The sequence below is a fragment of the Danio rerio genome, chromosome 19 (genome assembly GCF_049306965.1).
Source record: "Danio rerio strain Tuebingen ecotype United States chromosome 19, GRCz12tu, whole genome shotgun sequence".
NCBI lineage: Eukaryota > Metazoa > Chordata > Actinopteri > Cypriniformes > Danionidae > Danio > Danio rerio.
The window spans coordinates 42,454,300-42,467,079 of record NC_133194.1 but is presented as its reverse complement, the minus strand read 5'-3'; the positions used below and the strand labels follow the sequence as shown (position 1 = coordinate 42,467,079).

The 12,780-nt window shown below is 33.0% G+C and overlaps 1 long non-coding RNA gene across 4 annotated transcripts; it reads left to right on the top strand.

Moving 5' to 3' along the window:
* The first annotated feature begins 831 nt into the window (after positions 1–831).
* LOC101882039 (uncharacterized) lies at positions 832–11,111 on the top strand. 4 transcript variants are annotated; one of them, XR_012395202.1, is made up of 11 exons: positions 832–908; positions 1,187–1,325; positions 2,529–2,562; positions 2,726–2,755; positions 2,845–2,914; positions 3,240–3,269; positions 3,371–3,440; positions 3,796–3,840; positions 4,730–4,860; positions 4,939–5,070; positions 8,978–11,111. It is a non-coding gene; the product is annotated as an uncharacterized lncRNA (long non-coding RNA). The 4 variants fall into 4 exon arrangements; XR_012395201.1 differs by having other exon boundaries at positions 4,727–4,860; XR_012395203.1 differs by lacking the exon at positions 2,529–2,562.
* The last annotated feature ends 1,669 nt before the right edge of the window (positions 11,112–12,780 follow it).

Sequence of the window (12,780 nt, the reverse complement as noted above, 5' to 3'; positions counted from 1 at the left end):
TCGCTGGTTACCGGTTTTCAACATTCTTCAAAATATCATCTTTTGTATTTAACAGAAGAAAGAAATTCAAATAGGTGTGACAAGCAATACATATATAAGAGAATTTTCATTTTGTGTGAACTTTAATTTTAAGCAAACATGAAATTGACACTATAATTAGTAATTTCCAACAGAGAAGACTCTATTGGCTAATTAGCAATTCAATTCAAATTTGTGTAGTGCTTTGCACAATAATTATGGCTTTAGAGCTGCTTCACAAAAGGTGCATGTTGTTGCAATACAATCAAAATTGGAAAAGGTAAGGTTATTATTTACCATAGTTTATCTAATAACTTTAACTAGTCTCCGATAAAGTTATTATATATATATATATATATATATATATATATATATATATATATATATATATATATATATATATTTATTTATTTATAGCTAAACTGCGGTTATATACATAGTATATAGATGATTCGTAAATGTTCAATAAAGTTTATTTTTGTTTTATTAATTGTAATACTTAAACTTCAATATGTTGTAGGGTATTAATAAAGGCAGTTTAATCACAAAAAATGTATGGCACTATGAAATTAGTATTATAAAATAATAAACTGGCACAATCAAATTTGTTGCCAGTTTTTTTTTTTCGTCAAATTTTGACTGAATTACAGGAAGCTAGTGAAAAGCTTTTTTTGTATTTTATTACTGCCAACATTGTCAGCTACACTGTAAAAAAAATCTGTAAAATAACAGTTAAATGACTGTATTTTTTAACAGATTTTTTCCGTATACACGTATTACGGGTGTTTTTCCGTTTATATACATTTTCGAATTGCATTGTGGGAAGGGGATCGCAGCTCAGACAGCGTTTGATGGACACCGGGACATATTTCTTCCTCTGTTTTTTCCCTGTAAGTACGATTAATAAAACATATAACAATATTTTAGTTAAAATACTGCTTTATTACCTTTTTATCGTTATTTAAAATGATTTTTGTCTTGTATGAAGCGCCCATGGAAAGTACAGCAGTGAATTACGTTTAATATTGTTAAAAAGTTCACTTTATTTCAATTAGATCAAACTGAGCTATAAGTGGTTAAATGTAATTTAAACAAGCATTTACCTAATGATTTTTTACCTTTTTATGCGTTTTCCTCATCAGTAAATATGATATCTGTTCATTTACAGTTGTTTGTCCGTATTTTTCTAAACTGCCGTGCGCGGGAAATGACGTAACGTCCCAATCACCCACTCTCACTCCCTCTGCACCTGCGTGAGTCTGACTGGATTAACGGTAAACGTCAGCTTGTCTGTGAGAGTGTAAAAGGTATGTTAATTATTTAATAGAAATATAAATGTTTTCTTTGTACAGTGCATTGAACAAGAAGTAGTGTAGTTTGGTTGATATAAGTTACGTTACCTTTAATGAACACTAACGTTAACGTGTTTCAAACGCTCGTAACACCTGACCGTCTGTGTTTGTTTGCATATTAATAACTAATTTCATATTTTTACTGACGTTATCAAATGTTAGCTTTAGTTTGACCGACGTATTAAGGCTGTGTGACCGAGTTTCAGTGGAACGGCTTTGCTGGTTTTAAGTAAGTTAACGTTATAAGTTAGACTCGCGTGAATTGGAGGCATTTGTAACTCGGTATGAGGGGAAATACACACTCGTAAAGTTATTATTAATGGTGGGCCGTTATCAGCATTAACGTGCTGCGTTAACGCGAGACTTATCGCGCGATAAAAAAAAAAATATATATATATATATCGCCGTTAATCTATTCTCAACGTTGGGTTGGGAGCTGGGTGACTTTCATACTTTGATATTTTAGCGCGGATGTATACCTGACCGGTGAGCCGTCTGACAAACAAGTGCCCTTCTGAATCAAATCAGCAGGATGCCTGACTTTAACTGCAGTTCGGCAGTTTCACTTTAACTCATGAACATTTTATTCATCCCGCGTGACAAACTGGGGTAATAGACGCAAATAAGAAGCAAGAACTGAAGAGAGTGTTATGGAATTTAATAACGCTCCCCAAATGGAACGAAAAAAACTTCCGCATTTCGCGACGTGTGTTTGTGTGTACAGAGATAACAGAGTGATACAGTTAGTGTGTGACATTTAAAAGTATTTATAGTGTTTACACTGTCATGCGTTTTCGGCCTCAAATACAACGTGTACCTTAAAGCACACAATTAAATGTTTGTTGTAGTCGAGTTGAACTGTCATTGATATTTATTTATTCACTTTTAAGAACCTCAAGGGCAGCTAATATGAAGATATAAAGATGAGTTGTTCTTCCACAGTCTTAAAATTCTTCAAACTAATTGTCAGTTCGATTCATTATAGCAAATAATACTTTCTTTACTATTAGGAGATCAGGAGTTTTATTTGAATGAAACCTTTATAATAGAGTGAACTACACATGGTGTTATCGCAAATGAAATCTTTTTATGTAGATTTTGAGTCTGAGTTTTTTGCACATATAAGGTTCACTGATATTTTGCTTTGTTGACTTTCAGGTTCTTTAATTTTGGTTATAAGTACATGTTACAGGTAAATTCTTAGATTCAATCCAAACTGAATTTGAATTAATATGGACAAATGAAATAAAATACACCTGGGATTTTAAATGTTTTCATTTTTTTTATTATTCACAACGTTTGTGAAGTCTAAATGTAGACTGTCTCAAACTGAATGAGTGTTATTTTTGTTGTAGGTGTGTTGGTGTAAAAATTGATGCTGACTGGTTAGTACTGCATTTAACCATAACAATAATGATTTATATTTAGCATTGCATCTATTGTCATTTTACCAAGAATGTGTTTGCTCTTTCAGAACTCAGGCAGTTGTGCTGGACCTTCTGTACTTTATACAGGAGATGACAGTAAACTTTCAAGTTTAAGAGGTAAAATGTTCAGGGTTTTTCTGTTTGATTTTGAGTGTTTTGTAGATATAAGGTTCACTGATATATGATATAAGATTTGCTTTATGTTTATGTTGTAATTTTGGTTATAAGTACAAGGTACAGGTACATTTTCACAGCAATCTAAATAAAAATATTAAATCTTACGTTCAATCCAAACTAAATTTGAATTGATATAGACAAATGAAATAAAATACAGCTGGGGTTTTAAATGTTTTCATTTTTTTTATTATTCACAAAGTTTGTAAAGTATAAAAGTAGACTACGTTGCATGTTTCAAACTGAATGAGTGTTATTTTTGTTGTAGGTGTGTTGGTGTAAAAATTGATGCTGACTGGTCAGTACTGGATTTTTATAAATAATACAATAAATAAAAAATGATTTATATTTAGAATTGCATCTATTATCATTTTACCAAGAATGTCTTTGCTCTTTCAGAACTCAGGCAGTTGTGCTGGACCATCTGTACTTAATACAGGGGATGACAGTAAACTTCCAAGTTTAAGAGGTAAAATGGTCAGGGTTTTTGTTTGATATTGATGCTTTTATTTTTATTATTTGGCAAAACCAATTACTTGAACCTATATTTTTACTAAGTGTTTACATGAACACATTTTGCTTCAGTAATTTTGAATTTTGTTAACATGTATTCAAACTAAAAAGTACTGGGTTGATGTGGGTGTTTTATCTGGGTATTTTAAGCTGCTACTGTAATCTGTTAAATGAACCAAGCCGTTATTTATTATTATTATTTATTTTTGCATCATTTGAAATGTTACAAGTTCTTTATTTTGGTAATGTCTGTTTAAAGTGATAAGGAAATAACTGGTCCACTGCTGAATTTCTTTTCTTTTCTCTCTTAGCCACCTGATGATGAGAGAGACAATTTCAATGTGGGCATCTTGATGGTGAGCCAGGCCTTCATGCTGATTTTGTAATAACATTATTTCAGGATGCAAAACTGGCTAAAAATCAAATTTAAATTTCACCACTAATTGTATGATAGTGTGGTTGATTTAACATTTTATTTAATGTTGAGTTCATTGTAAAAAAAATGATTTAATTTTGGTTGAATAAATGCTGATTTTGGGACAGTTTTGTCTACTTATCATCATAGAATTAACATTTTTTCAGGGTGGAAAACTGCCTAAAAATCAGTGGTGATTTTTTATTCAATGTTAATTTAACGTAGGTTTGCTCTCTGGGTAAGAACTAACTTAAAAAATGCGAAAAACTTATGTATGTGCCACTTGTCTTTTGTATCACATGTTATTGGCATGTTATGGAATTTAACTATGGCAAATAAGTAAGAGGAGATGGAAAGCTATGATGTCTACACGTTTTCCTGAAACATTTTCAAGGTCAATTCTTTCTTATATAAAGATAGTGGAAAAGAAAGAAATGTAAAACAAAATGGTTTGTCATTTTTTTTCTTTCCTTTATTGTTTTTTTTTTTTGCCTTATTTTTGTTCTTGCACTATAATTATTTCTTATAATATTTGATTAAGTAAATATATATATTTTAATTTCTTTTAAATTATGTAGCAGACATGTATTTAAATAATTTTACATAATAATTATAATATTTATAATATTATTAATAATATTAATAATTTAACATATAGGTGTGCATATATGTACCCATATCTGTACATGTAATATAGGAAAACAGCCAATTTTATGTTTGTCTCATATTTCAAAAACCTATATTAAACCATATGTTTATATAGGTTCTTTCCATGTGGACGTGTACCAGACCCAACACACAACTCACTTTTCTTTTCTTTTTTTCAGAAGAAGAGTCCACAGTCACAATAACAAGATCATTGGGCTGTCCCCTAATTGTGGTGAGCTACATGTTTAGTCTCTTATGTGCTAAACATTATGTAGCCTAAGGAAGCAGCCCTGACTCTGGAGTTTATATGAAGGTATGTTTTTACATTTTTAAGTTTATTTCATTTTTATAAGACAAGTAAGTTGCTACATGTTTGTTGTATTTACAACAGGAGCATGCTGAGTAACTATCCAGAATGTAGGTCCAAAGCAGAAAAAAGAGCACCAAGCAGAAACATACCATCTAAACTCCTTCGATTCCTGTCAGACCAGAAAGACTTTCAGAATCCTTGGAAGATTTAAAGGTAATTAAGCACACTGGTAATACTTTATAATAACTAAACACTATTGATTAATTTATTAAGCATTAGCAAAAAGTTCTGTTAAGCTTTAACTCTTCATTAACAGACCTTAGTATACAGTTTATAACTACAGCTGCAAATGCTGTAATCTTGACTTATAAGCACATCTATAATGTGCTTAATGATTTTGTTTTTATATTTTGTTAATGATTAATTTTTCATTACTAAATTTAGTATAGCATTATTTACAAACCAGTGATTTAAGAATAGTTGGTGTATTTTTTTTTTTCAAATCATTCAGAATGTGTAAGTAAATGGTTAATAAACTATTCAAACTAACATTTATATATCTTATTATTCAGGCATATAGTGATAGTTGGGCAGCACAGTGGCTCAGTGGCTAGCACTGTTGCCTCACAGCAAGAAGAGCTCCGGGTGCTCCGGTTTCCCCCACAGTCCAAAGACATAAGCTATAGGGAAATTGATTAAGTAAATTGGCTATTATGTATGAGTGTGTTTGTAAATATGTGTGTATAGGTGTTTCCAAGGGCGTACTCATGCTATGCACAGTTGCCTTGAAACTGGAAGCGTGCTTGTCTCCCCCGACGACCCGCACTCACATTGCATTCGAGCCTGAGCATGCTTACATCATCAATAATGCACTGTTCAGTTTAACAAGTGCTCTCACTCAGCACAGTGGAAATTTCTTTATATTGTTATATCGTTTTAGTTGTTCAATATGCAGTGACACGCAGTCAAATATTTCGCCGAACAGATCAGCCACTTTTGACGCTCATAAACAATCAAAGTCAACGTGCTGCAGGTACTAGGAGGTTTGCTAAAGGTGCAGCTGTTGTGCAGTGAGGGGTTTGTGTCTTTAATCTATGACAGTTTGCAAGGGACTTTGATTTAGATAAATTAACCACTATTACTGTTCAATGAACGCAAACCCCTTACTGCACCACAGCTGTGCCTTTAGCAAACCTCCTATTCCTGCAGCACAAGGAATTTATGATTGTTTATTAACATCAAAAGTGGCTGATCTGTTCGGCGAAATATTTGACTGTGTTACTGCATCCCAAACGACTAAAACAATATAACTAAAGAATTCTCCGTGCTGAGAGCACTTCCTAAACTAAACAGCGCATCATCGATGATGTAAGAGTGCTCAGGCTCGAATGCAATGTGAGTGCGGGACGTCAGGGGAGACGGGAGGGAGGACAAGAGTGCTTCAGCCTGGTTCAAGGCAACTATACATAGTGTGAGTACACACTAAGCTGAAGGAAAATACATGAATAAATAGTAATTGTAATACTTGTATATAAAGTATAAAAAATAAGTATATAAAGTATATACAATACTTATTTTAATAAGTGCTTTTGTTAACTTCATCCAGTTTTGTAGCCTAAAGTGAGGATTGTTTATGCTCTGTAAATCCCCTTATAAATCACAATTAAAGATTCAGTTATATTCTAAAATTAAAATTCATTTTATTGTATTAAATGAAAAATAAATCTTATCTAAAATAAAATTACTGTACAGTTTAAACATAGCTAAATAACACTGAAATGTTGCATCGTAATATATCATTAAATTATTTTATTGTTGTTTTATCCAGTTTTATGTTATATTTTGGCACTCCTGCTATTCAGCAAGGTTTCATATTAACAGTAATTACATTTTTTTAGATAAGACTGTAATGATTTATTGTTCATTTGATACTGAGCCTTTAACTGTCGTTTATAAGGATTTATAAATCATAAATAATCCTCACTTTAGATTAGGCCACAACTGGAAGAAGTTTTGTAAATAATGCAATATTAAATATATATATATATATATATATATATTAGGGATGGGAAGATTAACCGATATGTATCGATACGCGGTCATGCGCGTGCACGATGCGAGTGCATCGGTTGAGCAGCAGAGGATGAATGAAATTTTGGAAGCAAATCGAGATGCATCGGTTTTTGCGAGATGCATCGATTTTTCCTAGATACAGCTTATATTTTTAATATAGAATGTATTTTTTATTTATTAACAAGTGTTGTCAACCTGTTTTTGGCGCATAATTTAATCGACCTACATAAAGTAAGCCTTAGCAACGGATTTGCGGATGTGTACACACACTACAACTCAATGTATCAGGTGTGCGGATGAAGCTAGTGGAGCGCCCTCAGAAAGCGCGAGAAGCAAAACAAACATTTTATTCCCCACTGAGTTTTAAATCTAAAGTATGGCAAGCAACATTATCGATTTAAGGATGGACGACATGACGGGACAGATGCAATTTGCAAAATGTGCCGCGCATCTGTAAAATACGCGGGCAGTACGACTACTGATATCTCACTTGAAGCAGCGCCACGGTGTTGTTGTGAAAGCATCTTCCAGTGTTTCTGCATCCCCGGCTTTCGCACTGCTTCAACCAGCTCCAAAAGTGGTGAGAAAAGCATTGCAAGTTTTTTTTCCATGCGCAACAGTTCTGCTCGCTCTACGCCAATAACGAATGCTATTGCATTGTTCATCTGCAAAGATATTCAGCCTAGTGTCACGGAGAACGAAGGTTTTAAACACCTCCTCCTGTTAATTTTTATTTAATTATAATAATAATAATATTAATAATAATAATGATAAAAATAATGGGTGTCACGGTGGCACAGTGGGTAGTTTGACCACCTCACAGCAAGAAGATTGCTGGTTTGTTATATTTTTATTAGCCTGTTGTTTACAGTGACAGTGATGTTTCAAAGCAGCATAACACTGCTAGTTCACGACCTTAAGTTTTGAATAATCAGTGGCAAAATATATCTTTGTAAAACTTGTTTTCATAGTTGAAAAGTTAAATCACAATTCTTGTTGTGCAATGCTAAATTTATTTATGTTGAAAGAGTGCAAATATATACATATTTTTTTAATATATATATTGCACTTATACATTCTGTTTATCTTGAAAATACTTAAATAATATGTGCTATATGTTCTAAAATGGCCCTCTACTGTAAACTGACACTCTGGCTCTGAGAGAAAAGCCAGTTTGTAAAAAAAAGTCTTGGTTTTGCTTGGTTTATAAATAATCAAACTCATTCAATGGCACAGCATCCTCTTTCACATCATCTCATAAACTTGATCTAATTAGTTAGTGCTGAAATATCGCATCGTATCGTGATATGGGTGTGAATCGTATCGTGTTGCATCGCAATATGTCACAAATGTATCGCTAATATATCGGATCGTATTCTTTGTATCGAGATGCGTATCGGATCGGCATTATAGCTTAGATGCCCAACCCTAATATATATATATATATATATATATATATATATATATAATGTAAAATCAATCATTAAAGTTTGATAACACAATTATTAAACTGTAGCTGTAGCAAATTTTGTGCCTGTATTTATAACCGACTGCTAACATCTATTAATGTAGAGTTAATGCTTAACAGATAATGAGTTCACTATTTGCTAATGCTTCATAAATGAATCATAGCCTGTAGTTATTATAGTGTTACCAGCATAGTTTGTTTATATTACTGTTTCTCTCTTGCAGTATTGTTCCGAATATTGTCAAAAGTACCTACACTTTATTTTAAAAAATCTTAAAGTGATTTCTCACCCAAAACTGAATAATTGATCATTCATAACTTACCTACTCTCTTGACATTTTAAACCTGTATGACTTTGTTTCCTCTGCAAAACACAAAATACCATACTTTAAAGAATGTTGCTCCTATTTTGTTCTGTGGAAGTATGTCAGTCAGACAGGCTTGAAATGACAAGAGTGAGACAAGAAGATGATGATAAAACTTCCATTTGTGTAAACTGTTGACATGCAAGGAATCACCCCAGTTGTAAGTGAAATGTCATTAGTAATGTTTTTTTTTTTTTTTTTTTTTTTTTTACAGCCATTGAAGTATCAGTATTGGAGCGGAAGAAGACCCAGTTGTATCGTCTGTTTCCTGCCATCTTGCAGTTAACCTGGTTTCTTAATGTAAAGTACTTGTAATTTGCCCACTTGTCCCCAATTATCTTAAAGCTAACATTTAAAACTAATTTGAGATTATTTGCCTAGACTTCTCACTGTGTGATTCACATGTCAATATGTATTATTGTGTGTATAACTAGCTATTTGGAATTCAAATGATTTGTATTCATTAAAGAATCTGTTTTAATTGCAAAGTTGTTTTTGTACTAATCATTGTAAGTTCACAGTTAACAAACTATTTACTGCTTCTCTACACATACAGTATAGAATACATGTTTTGTTTTACTATGGTAAACCATTAATAGTGTATTTCCCATATGTATATGTTTATTCTTACCAACTGCTATTTCTATGCTGCTTGAAGAGCATTAAATTAGTAAAATAATAATTTTTTTTTACAGTAGGTATCCCATTAAAACAAAGAATCTGTTCATTTTTTCACTGTATATATACACTATTAAAAAACAAAAAAGTCCTCGTTTTACAGTCGGTATACTATTAAAACACAGAATCTGTCTGTTTTTTTTACAGTCGGTATACTATTAAAACACAGAATCTGTCTGTTTTTTTACAGTCGGTATACTATTAAAACACAGAATCTGTCTGTTTTTTTTACAGTAGGTATACTATTAAAACACAAAATATTTCCGCTTTTTTACTGTTGGTATACCCTTAAAAACACAGAAAATAACCGTTTTTTTATATAGAAAACCCTTAAATTACTATAAAATGGTTCGTTATTTTACAGTAGTTAAACCGTCAAAAAACGGATATTTTTTAGTTTTTTTAATGTGGACACACTGTCAATAAACAGAAGTTTTCCGTTTTTAATTTACGGTAAAATATTTGTGTAATGAGCTGCCAGTACATTTTACCGTTTTTTTACGGAATTTTTTTTTAGAGTGTAGTTTAGTATGGTACTACAAAAGAACATACATGCAATTAGAGTAGTAAGCTTAAACATGTCCCTGTACAAATGAGGGTTGTGCTTTCTAGATTTTTGCGTTTGTTTAATTTAAACTTCAATTCAAACTTAGTGCTTTACTGTCAAATGTGCATTTAAAAGTAACAATATTACTAGTATCATGTTCACAGAAATGTAGCCTATGCAGACTGCTGGAGAACTACACATTTGCCACCACATACAACAACAGTCAACCACTAACTGAAACTCAAGGGCTATTTATACAGGTGGCAACAATCAGGCTAATCAAACAGAAGAGATAACAAGGGGAGGAGACAATGACTCACCAAGGCAACTAACAGGGGTAACTCTTCCAATTAACATAGGTGTGGCACAAGAGAAAACAACAGCAAGGAGTATAGCTGCTGTCACACTGCTCTTTTCGCCCCATAAACCATTCGTAAGTAAGTTAATTCGACAAACCGGAAATGCGAGCTTGAGCATCAAATTTAGCAGTTCACTGCATTGGCAAGTTCATACTTGGTGAACTTTGACTTGTGAAGTTATATCATGTGACTGCGTGAGACCAATCGAAAATCAAAACATGACGACTGCCATTTAAAAAAAATTAATGTAAGTGGAAAAAAACTCGGAAGTAGAGGACCAGCACTGTAAACATTGCAACAACATGCTGTGGACCATAAACCTCCAGCTGTTGTCGTGTTTAAAGCTGTGAAGATCCGTCAATTCATCGCTCGCCTTTACTTGCACTCGATAAACATCTGTAAAGTTTGATAAACCGATGCAGGAAACTTTTTATTTCAGCACCAAAATTCAGTATTGTGCCAAGTTTATTGTTGTGAGTCATTGTACATTTGTTTCGGGATTGGTAAAAGTGTTTTGCGTCTTGTTATTATTATTAAAATTGTTTAAATGTTAATTTGTTTTGTCCTTGGTAAAATAGTTTTTCCTGTATAATCGTGTCTTATGATGTTAACTTGTCTTGAGTGTTTTACACTTTGTAATGTTGTTTTGCACTTCCCAGCCACCGTACTTTTACACCATATGCTTTAAACTTTGCAAACGATTATGTTAATTGATGTAAAACTGTTGTCATTTTGTGAATAAACTACTTTTATTATTACCCCTACATTGTATTCCATTACAGTTTTTTTTTAATTATTACTACAATTTATTACTTTCTGCATATTTGTAATTTTTTTTAATATCCAAAGTTCATTAAAAATAGACATTTTCATCCGTAGACTGAAGGATTCCTGGGAGACAGATGTTTTTGCTTGTTTCCGACGTGCCACCATTGTTTGTGAGGTTAATAAGCACTGATCTAATTTTAACATAAGCCCACCATGATGCTTATCTTTGTAATTGTAATCTTAGCTATAGGGAAAGAAATGTAAGACAGTGATTAACCTTGTTTACATTAAATGTCCGTGGTGATAAAGCGAGGAGAAAAGAAGCATCCGCCTTTGTCAATGATTCAGCCTGTAAAAACAGCTAGTTATTTTGACACTTCCTTTGTTCTTAGACAGGTGGAAAAGAGTACTTCATAGTTACTTCTGACATTCTTGGGGCACTTATACACTGCAGAAAGCTCTGATGGAGCATGTGACGGATAGAAAATGTGTATTTTTTCCTTTTTGAGGGTGTGAGAAAAAAAGCCAGGTCAGTTAGAAATCTAGTGCGATCACAGCAAGCCAAATGCAGACGTCTTTCTTTTTTTGTTGACACACAAAAGAGGAGATTCTAAAGAAATCATCTCTTCTATACAATAAATGGACATGCTTTCAGGGTTCAAAAAAGATGTGCAAACACAAGCATCATATCAGTGACTCATGCACTAAATTTCAAGTCTTGTAAGCTGTTATTCTAAAAAAAAAAGAAACTTGACATTGAGGCCAGGCTCTCCTGGGAGAAGTCAAAGATTATAGAATACACAGGACGTGTCACTTGTGTAGTTTTGAATGGGGAAAAGCGCAACGGTCATTATGGCGAATGAATCCCCGTTTTCATGTACAAGAGCCAATCATTGATCATTATAGACTGACGTTTCTCCAGAGGAAAAGCTCAGACCAGACGTGTGTTTTTACGACAATTGGGTATTCAACAAATGCACTGGAATCTAAGCGAATACTTGCTTCACAGACATAAGAAATGTATCCACATAAAGCTTCAAATCTCTACTTTTAAATGACCCAACTACACTTGAAAACAAACGTTTTTTGGTTTAGTAATTTGTATGAAACGAATGAGAGATACAGTCCACCCTGTCAAACGCACATCACATGACAGCATCTACTAAAATGCCCACAAACTTGTAAACAAAGAGTCGCTGTCATTTCTGAAGGAGATTCACCATCAAGACCAAGTTGTTGTTTACTTCAGAAGAGCAGCATGATCTGGCAAAGCATATTATCCAGAGATTGATAATATGTAGAACGGCTATTTATGAGGTTGGTGTCGTGATCTCGTTCCTTACGAGTGGACATGCACATTAGCTTGGGCAACCTGAAAACATGCCAATTTTGATTAATTCAGACGTTTAGAAATGAAACTTATGTGACAGCTGTTGTAACTTATTGGTGATTCCAAATGTGTAATGTAAACTTGAGCTTGGCTAACAGTTTCAGATAATTTGATTTTTCCCCATTCAGACAGAATGCCCGAGCATACCAAGAGGCATTTTAAAGTTAAAGATTGAGGCAGAGCAGAGTGAAATGACTTGACCTAAAGGTACTTTGTAGCGGTTCATGAAAGAATGATTATTTTGACTAGAAATGCTTCAACAAGTCAATAGATTT